This window comes from Rhinolophus sinicus, linkage group LG03 (assembly GCF_036562045.2).
Source record: "Rhinolophus sinicus isolate RSC01 linkage group LG03, ASM3656204v1, whole genome shotgun sequence".
Lineage (NCBI taxonomy): Eukaryota > Metazoa > Chordata > Mammalia > Chiroptera > Rhinolophidae > Rhinolophus > Rhinolophus sinicus.
Genome location: NC_133753.1, coordinates 40,403,131 through 40,416,260, shown reverse-complemented (window position 1 = coordinate 40,416,260; position 13,130 = coordinate 40,403,131).

Sequence of the window (13,130 nt, the reverse complement as noted above, 5' to 3'; positions counted from 1 at the left end):
AAGTGAAAGGGTGGAAATTGACACTCCAAGCAAATGGTATCCAGAGAAAATCAGGTGTCGCCATATTGATATCAGATGAAACAGACTTCAGGATAAAAAAGGTAACAAGAGACAAAGATGGACATTTCATATGATAAAGGAGACTATACAACAAGAAGACATAACAGTAATCAATATTTATGCCCCCAATCAGGGAACACCGAAATATACCAAGCAACTACTAACAGAACTAAAGGGAGAAGTTGACCAAAATACAATTATAGTAGGTGACCTAAATATATCATTGACAACTATGGATAGATCATCCAAACAGAAAATAAAGAAATAGCAGCCCTAAATGACACATTAGATGAAATGGACATAATTGACATTTATAGAGCACTTCATCCTAGAACATCAGACTATACATTTTTTTCTAGTGTACATGGAACATTCTCAAGGATAGACCAAATATTGGGACATAAAACTAGCCTCAGCAAATTTAAGAAGATTGAAATCATACCAAGCATATTCTCTGATCACAAGGCTTTGAAATTGGATATCAACTGTGAAAATAAAGCAAGAAAAACCATAAATATGTGGAGATTAAACAACATAATTTTAAAGAATGACTGAGTCAAAGAAGAACTAAGAGATCAAAAGATACATAGAAACAAATGAGAATGAAAATACATCCTACCAAAATTTTTGGGATGCAGCAAAAGCAGTTTTAAGAGGGAAATTTATATCATCACAAGCCTATCTCAAGAAACAAGAAAAATCCCAGATAAATAACCTCACATTAAACCTCAAAGAACTAGAAAAAGAAGAACAAATGAAACCCAAGGTCAGCAGAAGAAAGGAAATAATAAAACTCAAAGCAGAACTAAATGAAATAGAGAACAAAAAGACAATAGAAAAAATTGTGACAAAGAGCTGGTTCTTTGAAAAGATTAACAAAATTGACAAACCCTTGGCTAGACTCACTAAGATAAAAAGAGAAAAGACACTAATAAAATCAGAAATGAAAGAGGGGAAGTTATCACAGATGCCATAGAAATACAAAGGATCATCCAAGAATACTATGAAAGATTATATGCCACCAAATTCAATAACCTAGAAGAAATGGACAAGTTCTTAGAAACATATAGCCTTCCTAGGCTGAATCACGAAGAACTGGAAAATCTAAATAGACCGATCGCTAGTAAGGAAATTGAATTAGTCATCCAAAACCTTCCCAAAAGCAAAAGTCCAGGACCAGATGGCTTCACTAGTGAATTCTATCAAACCTTCAAAGAGGATCTAATACCAATCCTGCTCAAACTCTTCCAAAAAATTTGAAGAAGAGACAGTACTCCCTAACTCATTTTATGAGGCCAACATAACCCTGATACCAAAACCTGGGAAGGACAACACAAAAAGAGAAAACTACAGACCAATATCTCTGATGAATACCGATACAAAAATCCTAAATAAAATTCTAGCAAATCGAATACAACAATGCATTAAAAAGATTATTCATCACGACCAAGTGGGTTCATCCCAGGGCCACAAGGATGGTTCAACATACGCAAATCCATCAGTGTGATACATCACATAAAAAAATAAAGACAAAAATCATATGATTATATCAATTGATGCAGAAAAAGCATTTGACAAGATATGACATCCATTTATGATTAAAACACTTAATAAAATAGGTATAGAAGGAAAATACCTTAACATAATAAAGGCCATATATAACAAACCCTCAGCTAATATCATAATTAATGGTGAATAACTGAAGCCCATTGCTCTATGTTCAGGAACATGACAAGGCTTTCCCCTATCACTTCTGCTTTTCAACATAGTGTTGGAAGTCCTTGCTAGAGCAATCAGGCAAGAGATAGAAATAAAAGGCATCCAAATTGGGAATGAAGAAGTTAAATTGTCACTCTTTGCATATGACATGATGCTATATATAGAAAATCCTAAAGACTCCACCAAAAAGGTATTAGAAGCAATAAATGAATACAGTAAAGTTGCCAGTTACAAAATCAACGTACAAAAGTCCATTGCATTCCTATATACAAACAATGAAATCTCAGAAAAAGAAATTTAAAAAAAAAATTCCTTTTGCAACTGCAACAAAAAGAATAAAATACCTAGCAATAAACTTAACCAAGGATGTGAAAGACCCAGATAATTTTTGACAAGCCAAAAACATACAATGAAGAAAAGACAGCCTCTTCAATAAATGGTGCTGGGAGAATTGGAAAGCCATGTGCAAAAGAAGGAAACTGGACTGCTACCAAAATTAATTCAAAATGGATCAAAGACCTAAGCATAAGACCTGAAACACTAAACTGCATAGAAGAAAACAAAGGTACTAAATTTATGGACCTTGAGTTCAAAGAGCATTTTATGAATTTGAATCCAAAGGCAAGGGAAGTAAAAGCTGAAATAAATGAATGGGACGATATCAAACTTAAAAGCTTCTGCACAGCAAAAGAAACCATCAACAAAATAAAGAGGCAACCAACTGAATGGGAGAAGATTTTTGCAAACAGCGCCTCCGATAAGTGGCTAATATCCAAAATCTACAAGGAACTCATACAGCTCAACAACAGAAAAACAAACAACCCAATTGAAAAATGGGCAGAGGACATGATGAGACATTTCTCCAAAGAGGACATACAAATGGCAAATAAACATATGAAAAAGTGCTCAATATCACTAATCATCAGCAAAATGCAAATAAAAACCACAATGAGATATCACCTCACCCCGGTTAGAATGGCTACCATCAACAAGACAAATAGTAACAAGTGTTGGCGAGGCTGTGGAGAAAAAGGAACCCTCATACACTGTTGGTGGGAATGCAGACTGGTGCAGCCTCTATGGAAGGCAGTGTGGAGGGTCCTCAAAAAATTACGAATAGAATTATCATGTGACTCAGCAATCCCTCTCCTGCATATCTACCCCAAAATGTCTGAAAACATTTATCCATAAAGACATGTGAGTTCCAATGTTCATTGCAGCTTTGTTTACGGTGGCCAAGACATGGAAACAACCAAAATGTCCTTCGATAGATGAATGGATAAAGAAATGTGGTATACTATTTGGCGGTAAGAAAAGATGAAATAGTACCATTTGTGACAACATGGATGGATCTTGAGATTATAATGCTAAGCGAAATAAGTCAGACAGAAAAAGTAGAGAACCATATGATTTCACTGATATGTGGTATATAAAACTGAAAACAACAAAAGAACAAGACAAACAAATGAGGGAACAAAAACTCATAGACATAGACAAAGTGTAGGGGTTACCATAGGGTAAGTGGGGTGGGGGCTCTAGAAGAGGGTAAACGGGGTATAATATATGGTGATGGAAAGAGAATTGACTCTGGGTGGTGAACACCAGATATAGATAATGTATTATAGAATTGTACACCTGAAATCTATGTAACTTTACTAGCAATTGTCACCCCAATAAAGTTTAATTAAAAAAAATACTTCACCACATGTTGCTGAAGTTAATTAAGTTTCCATCCTGATCAATACTTCCTGTGATCCTAAATACATATTTTTAATGCATGTTATATGAATAAATGTACATCATTTTTTAATTTTAAACAAAAAAATTATATTGTCTTCCTATTTCAATTTAGCCATTCTGAGACTGTATAGTGGTATCATATTATGATTTTAATTTGCATAGCCCTGATACGCACCTTTTCATAGGTTTATTGGCCTTTGGATATCTGTGTCTGTGAAGGATCCGTTCAAGCCTTTTCCCATCTCTCAAAGGTTTTCTCCCTTTTGCTTATTGAGTTTCATCTTCTGAATCTATTAGGTTCTTGAGTTTTGGGCTTTGGGTAGTGTGTGGCAAAATTTTGTACAGGGTGGAAATACTAGTAAATTCAAATCTCCTTGGCTCTTGGAATTCGATAAGAGCATTTCATAATGAAGGATGCCTGAAGCCATTGTAGGTGTATTTCTGCTGATTCTGGCTTATGGCACCTCATTTCCTGGTGAGCTTGATATGCTAGCTGCTCATATTTCTGAGATTCTCTGATGCCTAAGATGATGGCACCTTCCTCTGGAGAGGATTTGCATTCACCAGGCAACTAGGTCAGTCCAGGACTACTTTAAACCAATTCACGTCATAAGGGACTCTTTGGACCATCCAGGTGAGGTGAATTGGGGTTACAAACTCACAGGGACTACCAGTATATGGTTATAACTTCCCAGGGGCAGGGTTTTTATTTCTTTACTCCCTAGGCACTGTTCAACATCAAAGGATATTATTTTTCATATAGTCTCCTGGGGTGTGGGGGTTAGAGTAAGAATAGATTTATTTCTGGTTCATTCTCAACCTGAGGAAGTAGTCCTTTGGGATCCTAACCTTATGAGTGTAGGTTTCCTATGATACTCTTCATCTTTGCCAGAATTTAGACTTTAATTTCTGAATACGTGGGCCTTGAGAGGACATAAAAACATAAAAACCAAGTTTTCTTAGTTGACAGATGTCCTCAGAGGCCAAAGCAACATCATGTTCTGTTTTCCCTTTAGATTCCCATTTTCATTTAGATTTTGGCCTGATAAATCCTTACTATCTTATCTTTTTCATGCTTTTCAGACTTTTAAAATCTTTGCACATTTTAATTGTTTTCAATTGGAGGATTAGTCTGAATATTCTAGTCTGCTACATTACCCAAAATATGACTTCTTCTAAGTTTTCAGACTATCAAACAATCATGGGAAGGGAAAAAGAATCTCTTAAATGAAATAACTAAAATTGTTTAGTAAATAATTAAAACAAGATCAGTTAACATACAAAAGTATAAGAGTTAGTCAATACTGTATTGTAGAGATAAAATCCATAGCAACAAGTACTTTTAATATTAAGAAAGGGGTTACATTATTTACAGTTTTAGAAAAAGAACACAGATCCTAAGTCAAGTGGGATTTAAAATGATAAAAATAAATAAATGAAAGAATGAGAAAAATATAAGTAAATTAAAAGCTGATTCTTTGAGGGGGAAGAGATAGGAAAGACCAACTTAACTAATTAATTGGGAAAACAACAAAAAACAAAATTAAAGATAAAAGGGATGTGACACTGAAGAAAATTTGCAGTTGTAGGAAGATACTAGGCACCAAGAATTTTCAAAGTCTACTCCCCATAACACCAAGGGAGTAAGGCAGGAAATCAAATCAGGAGGGGGTCCAATCCTTTCTCCATCTCAGTCATCCAGAGCAGGTCCATTTATATTGAGACCTAGGCTTGACAAAAAATTACCACAGAAGAGATAAGTATTACAAATTTTGTCAGGGGTCCCCCAAACCACCCCTTGTTTTAAGGATTCTCTAGAAGGACTCACAAGATTTAGAATATAGTTTTACTCATGGATATAATTTATTCCAGTCAAAGGATACAAAGCAAAATCAGCAATGGTAAAAGGCTCATGGAGTGAAGTCCCGAGAAAACTGGGCACAAGCTTCCAAGAAGTCCTCTCCAGTGGCATTGTACAGATGTGCTTAACTCCTCTGGCAAAGAACTGTGACAACATCTCTGAAGTGTTGTCCTCCAGGGACGCTCATTAGGGACTCAGTGCCCAAGGTTTTTATTGGGGGTTAGTTAAATAAACAGCCTCTGCCTGGCACATACCAAAATTTCAGACTCCTAGAAGGAAAGCAGGTGTTCAGCATAAACTGTATTGTTTGCACAAACAGTCTAGGCACAGTAAACCACCCTTATCACTTAGGGAACAGTGGAACCCTCCCAAATTCCAAATTCCCAGATGTCAGCCATAGGCCAACTTTGCAAGCAGGCCTTTCTAGGCAGAGAAGTCTCAGGCCTGCTGTGTTAACTCTTTCTCTACACACAACATTTTGTTAGAAGAAAGAAAAGCATCATTCTTAACTGATAGTAGTATCTAGAAAATAGAAAGGAATAATCTGATAAACTATTAAAATGAACAAGAGTTTATAAATATGGCTTAATATAAAATATACAAAAAATCAGTAACATTGTTGTATGCTAACAGCAACCTACACAAAAACAAACCAAAAAATTAGTTCTTATTTACAATAGCAACTAAAACATGTGTAATGCCTGGGAATAATCTTAACAGGATATGTATGTAGTGATGGCATGAAGAAAAACACACAAATTATATTAAAAATATAAAATACAACATAGAAAAGTAACCAGATGTTTATTCCTCGTTAGGAAGGCTAAATATGAAAATAACTATGTCTAAATTAATTTATAGGTTTAATGTAACCCATTCAAAATCTCTACTCCTTTGAGTTCCTTCTTTAAAAGGAAAACAATTTTTTGCCTGCATTGACAAAATGACCCTGAAGTTCACTTGAAGAATAAAAAGAGAAGAAAATTCGGGGGAAAAAAAATAATTATGGGAGGATTAGTCCTGTTCTGTTTCAATCATCTTACAAAGATATGGTAATTAAAACAATGTGGTATTTGTACAAAGAAAAGCCTAGATCAATAAAACAGACAAGTCCAAATATAAATCTTACTATACAAATGACAAAGGATGCTCTACAAATCAATGAGGAAGAGAAAGACCAGTCCACATGATAGAGAAATAACCTAGGCCCTAATTTGTTTTTAGAGAAAGCCAAGTATATCATATTTTTTTATTCCTTCCAATGGTCACTATGTGAAACCCAATTAAAACCAAGATATATTTGACTTTGGAAAGGATTTATCATTATAGTGTTATATGCTACTTCTATTTGTCCAGAAAGTAGCTAAAATAAAAGGGCATATAGGCCTGGGAAAAACATTGCAAAGGATTAATATCTTTGTTATAAAAATAAGGATGTATCTTTACATGAGGCAGAGGTTATAGTAGAAACTAACCTGTCAAAGGCCACGTGGCCTTGGGGAAGTTACTTAGCTTTTCTGAGAATCAGTGTTCTTCCTTGCCAGGATTGTGGCAAGGATTTAAAATATATGTAAAATTCTTAGCACAATATTTGACATATTATGGTTGCTCCACATCTAATAGTACTAACTACTACATATTAGTACCACTTCTAAGTGGTGGTCATGAGAGTAAGAGCTCACTAAGTAAGAAAACATTAAGTCTCCTCAAAACAAATGCATAAAGAATGTGAACAGAGAGTTCTCAAAAGAGGATATAAAATTAATAAACTTGGAAAAGTTTCACCCTCACCAAAAGTCAAAGAAATGCAAATCAAATGAAATAGCATTTTTGGGGGGTCTAGCAAACTATCAAAACATTTTATAAACAGTAGTACTCAGTGCTGGGAGATTGTGCTGAAATTGGTATTTTCACACATTACTGAGATTATACAAGTTGGTACAACCCTCTTTGCTCAGTAGATATGGCAATTACACTGATACTACATAGAAAATACTTACAATGAGATAAAAAAAAGCAGGATGCAGTATTTTCTATGTATTGTATAGTAGATAAAACTGGAAAGACATTTCAAATTAGAAACAACAATCATATTAAAGTGGTATGATTATGGAGAATTACTACTTTTATAATTTAAAAATTATAGATAATTAAAACTATATTTCCCTGATTAGTTCTAAATGGGTTCTTTCTTTTAAGTGACAAACAAAATTTAACTTCAAAACTCTTGTCAAAAGCAGACAGACCTGATTTTTTTACATTGCTCCTCTAGAGGGAGCACGAGTATTTAAAATACATCATAACCGTAACTTGATCTGTTACAGGCACAATAGTCAAGAATTTTAGAGCTACAAGGAACGTCAAAGAAAATCTATTGTGTTTTCTTTAGTCTTAGGGATAAACAGAAAACGATCTCTAGTTATAAATGGTTTAGTTTCTATTATCGGTGCTGGTTTTAAATGACACAAACTTCCTTGTGTTGAGTGTATAATCTTTTTGAAAGTTGAAGTTCCCAATGGAGAAGAAAATGGTAAAAGGAAACCAAGGGTGCAAACTGTCTCAAAGCCCTAATATTTCTGCCATGGATACAAATAACTATCCCCTGAAATTCTAAAGAAACCGTGCTATGGGGCCGTTTAATGGTTTTTTTGTTTTGTTTTGTTTTTTGATATCCTATTAAGGTTTGGTTCCACAAAGCACCAAGATAAGGAAAAGAATTTGCAGCTTTGATGTGTGGTTAATTTGACTAGGGGTCTATCCAGGCAGGGCAAGTCTGATTGAAGGTCCACTTAGGGGCTTGAAATGTGTCTGTCCTGCTGTGCCAATTGCAAGAGGAGATGCGGTTTATTAGCTTTGGACAGTCCTGAGCTTACATCTGGGCTCAGCTACTCTCTAGCTTTGAGTTAGTTCACTCTAAACTTTCTCATCTGTTTGTGAAATTTAAATTTCCAAAACCCCAATTAAGGTACATAACCTGTTTTTTGTAACCCAGTTTCACCTCAAAGCTACTTGGAACTGAGAACAAAATGAAGACCACAGCTTCTTCAGATTTCTCACTCCCCCCATGTTTATATACCGAGATGGCAACAAAAGATGGGGATGGTAGGAGCCTGAGAACGTTTTTTCTGGTACTTAAACTGAACGACGAAAACATTCTCAGATAATATAACACGTCCTGGTAGCTCCCTGGGCTAAGAGACAGAGGAGCAGCAGGTGGGATTATTTCTCATGGAACCCAGAGGAGGAAATAGCCCATAAAATTCTTCCATTTGGGATGGCCTGCTTAGGAATCTTATTCCCTCTATTGGATGCAGTGATGGATAAAATAAAAGGCTAGGATCCTGGACTTTCATCCCATTTGTGAAACATTTGTCCAAAGAGGGCGTTATTATGCTTTACTATCTCCCACAGGGGCCTCCTCACTCATCTTTTCACTTTCAACCACCACCTCTTCCTCCTTACTATTATTATTATCGTAAAGAGATGTGTACATTGTAGCAAGTTAAAAAAAAAAAAAAAAAGAGACCGAAACAAAACTGAAATAACATACCTTATTCCTACCACCAAGAAATTACCATTATTAAGAACTTGGTGTATGTTTTCCTGATATTTATGTATGTGTGTGTATGTGTTTTACCAAAATGAGACACTATGCTGTTTTAACTGCATATTTTACTTAAGATTCTCCAACTTTCCATGTCACTACATTTTCATCTTGTCTATACCTGATATATATTCAAATTCCACAATTTGTTCCCTAAATGCCCTTTACATTTTATTTGTTCAAACCACAACTCAATCCACAACCACGCATTGCATTTGATTGTGATGTTCCTTAAGTCCCTGATCTAGCCCAGTCCCTCTTCTTTCCTTTAATGAATATCACTCGTTGTGGAGACCCAGTCAGTTGTCACCACTTTCTGAGTTTGTCTGCTTGCCACCTTGTCATGCCATTCGACTTGTTCTTCAACACCTGAAATTTAAATCTGAAAGCTAAAACTAAAGACTTAATAAATTCAAGTTAATTATTGTTTTAGCTAGAACATATCATAGATGATGTTGTACTTCATGTATCAGAGAAGATACATATTAACTGGTTGCGAAGATTCACTCCTGGGTTAGGGTAATAGTCTGAGACTTTTGTTGAACAATTAATACCCCTTGCCTCCTTGCAACAAGAGGTGATCTCTGTGGTATTACTCTGTGATCATATAAGAATGTCTACTTCCCATCAATCATCTACTTAAATGTTTTAATGGCAACTGAACACCCTGGTCTAAATCAATAATATTTATAGGGGTGACAGAATGATGATTTTCTAATTCTGTGATTTCTTCTACATTCTTGGCTAGTATTCTTCTGTAATGTAGAAATTTCCCTAATCAATTGGAGCTATTTGGTTACTCTAAGATATATTTCTTAAGGTAAACATTGGATAAATGCTTAATTCTTTCTCTTTAGTTACTAATTATCAAAGTAAGAAGTCAATTTATAAGCTATCCCAAATGGTGGTTTATGAGTCCCATTTTGGATTTTTAAAAAAAGCTTTATATAGACACATGAATTTTTATAATTCAGCGATTCAAATCCACTAAACCATTATTTTTGATATTCAAATTGTTGCAACTTTGGGCAGTGGCTGGTCTCCCTATTTTGACATATTTTTAAACTTAGATTTTACAGATACTGTTTCTTCTTCTGGGCACTATCCCAGTCCTTAATTTATACTTAATATTTTTTGCTAATATTCTTCTCAGTCATTAATACTTTTTATGATATATCTCTGTGTGTTGTCTAATATAAACAACTTTCTACCTTTTAATTTTCAAGTTAACAACTCATGACCATAAAAAGTATTTTTCACTGGCCTGCCAAATCAACAATTTGTTATCCGTTTTCTTTCCAATTTTCAAAATTTTATTGGTGTTGTCTGTTTCCTATTGCCTTTGTCTTTGTGGAGAGGTAGGAAAGAGCCAGAGCATGATGCTTCTCGTATGCCAAGTTCAAGAATTTAGACTTTAACTGGAAGGCAATGGGGAGACATTGACCAATTACAAGCAGGAGAATATCATGATCAGATCTACTTTTTGGGCTATAATATGGAGAACTGAACAGAGGTAAACAGGGTGAGAGGCTGGAAAACCAGTTAGGAAGCCTCTTAAGCTGTAGTCATTCAGGTAACCAGATCCAAGAAAGTAGAGGTGGGGATAGAGAGAAGTGGATGGGTCAGAAAAGTGTTCATAAATAATCACCAACAAGATTTGGTGGTTATTTAGATATACAGGCCAAGGGAGAGGGAAGAGTGAAGGATGACCCCAGGTTTCTAGCTTGGGCAGCTGCATGGGCAATGATGCCATTCACCTCGAGGAAAATGATGAGAAACCAGCTTGAGGGGGACTACAGCATGCTGCCTTTATAAATGCCAAGTTCCACCACAGTTTATCTTAACATGGATATAAATAACCACACTTTCTCAGCGAATGCACTTTGCTACTCCTGGAGGTGACTACCTGCCGTTTCTACTTGAAATCGCCAGCGTTCCTTCTTCCTTCTCTCTTGGACAACCTCCTCACCCTCCATGCCAACTCCACCAACCTACCTACCTCTGTGCCACATACCCTGACTTTCATCAGTTTCAGTGGAAGAAATGTGCCTGCTCCTTTTTACAACACCCCTCTATGTATGCCCTAAATCCTTCTCTTCTCAAAATTTTCAAGGCGTTTGTACCAGCAATTACTGATTTTCTCTTCTGTATCATCTTTTTCTCCCACTCTAAAATGATTTCCATCTACAAGTATATGCTATTCCCCATTTTAGAAAGAAAACTTCTCTTGATCCTACCACCCCTCCATCTACCACTGAATTTCTTAGCACCCCTCGTAATTCTCCAAGCTCATCCATATTGTCTTCATTCCTGTTTCCTTTCTCACCTGCAGTTCTCTCCTCATTCTCTCCCCTAGCTCCTCTCTAAACAGGTTTCTGTCCCTACTATGCAACCAAAAGAGCTCTTAGCAGGGTCACCAGTGGTGTACCCCTGCAAAAGTCAGTGGCCGATTCTTGGCACCATCATATTAGACCTCTCTGCAGCACTGGCCCAGCCCACCACTCCCTCTTTTTTTCATTCAACACATATTTACACTATGCCAGACACACTTCTAATCCTTGGGATACATCAGTGAATTAAAGAGATAAAGATCCCTTTGTTCTAGGAACCAATATTCTACCAGAGGGAGATAATTAAGCAAAAAACAATAAATAATTAAATTGTGGCATGTTAGAAGGCAATAAGGGCTATGGAAAAGAGAAGACATAGAACTCAGCAATGGCCTTGTGGAACTTCCCTTCAACATACCCTATATGACAACAATATTTAATATAAATTCAAATCATAGGATAAGTGTATATATACCCACATAATAAAAATGAATCACATTTTCATCAGCTATCCTTCTTAAGTCAGTAGTCTAACCCCCTCCTACTTCCCCTGGATTTGGTGTGAGAACATCGGGGGAAAAAAATGTGGAAATTCAGGAGAGGGGATAATGGGGATTTGGTATTTCTTACTTTATGATCCTTCGTATGGGTCTTGGGGCAGGTAACAGAAATGGAAAAATAGAAGTAGCTGAACCATCAATGCATAAACCGACTCATTTTTGATCCCTTTTTAAAATTATGTCAAGTGATAGCTACTTTCTGACAGTGAAAAATCAATCAGGAACTCAAAGTATGGTAGCATAGGCAAGGAGTAGAATTTTCTATGAGTAATACATTTTATTTTAATATCAAAGAAAATAGAGCTGTTGTGTTACATATAATAATTGTAAGAAGTATCGATTTCATAGTAGCGGTGGCAGATTTTTTGCAAAATGGCTGCAGCAATTCCTCCCTCCCCATGTGCATGCTCCTCCCGTGAGGAGATAAGGTCTATTTCCCAGCCCCTCAAATCCCAACTGGGTTTGGGACTGACTTTGACTAACAGAATATGGTAAAATGAAGGAGTGAAACTTCAAATTTCTGCCTAACAGCTTCTACTTTCATCATCCTGTGGAAACACCATGATACCACAGGAGCCAGCTCAGGCTAGCCTGCTGGAAAATGAGACAAGCCCTGCCAACTGAGGCCTCCTAGTCCAACCACTCTGCAATCTAGCCACCAAATGACTTCAACCACAAGAATGATCCCACACAGACTAGCACAGAACCACCTGGCTGAGTCCAGCCCAACATTACTGACCCACTATTAGTGAGAAGATAAAATGACTGCTTTAATCCATTAAATTTTGGAGTTGTTTGTTACACAGAAATATATAACTGATACAACAGATATTAAATATTTATTATTTATTCAGATGACAACAACTCATTGTTTTAAAATTGATCATTGATATTTTAATAAGCCAAATTTTAATAAGTTTAAAAGTTATGAAGAAAAGTTAACAGAGGGAGTATATACTGGAACCTATTTTCTATGAAAAGTCCATCAGTCATGCATCTAAGTTTTTTATATACATATAGAAATTAAATCATATTATACATAGTGTTCTATGACTCACTTCATTCAACACTGTAGACTTCTACCCATGTCGATGAGTAACAGCTATATTTTTGAATAGTTGCAAAATATTCCATTGAACAGATACATCTAATGTATTTATAAAACTCCCTTTTATTGGACATTTAGGTTAGTTCCTAACGCTAACATATAAAAAATACTGAAAGGAATTTCCTTATACTTATAACTTTGAGTATTT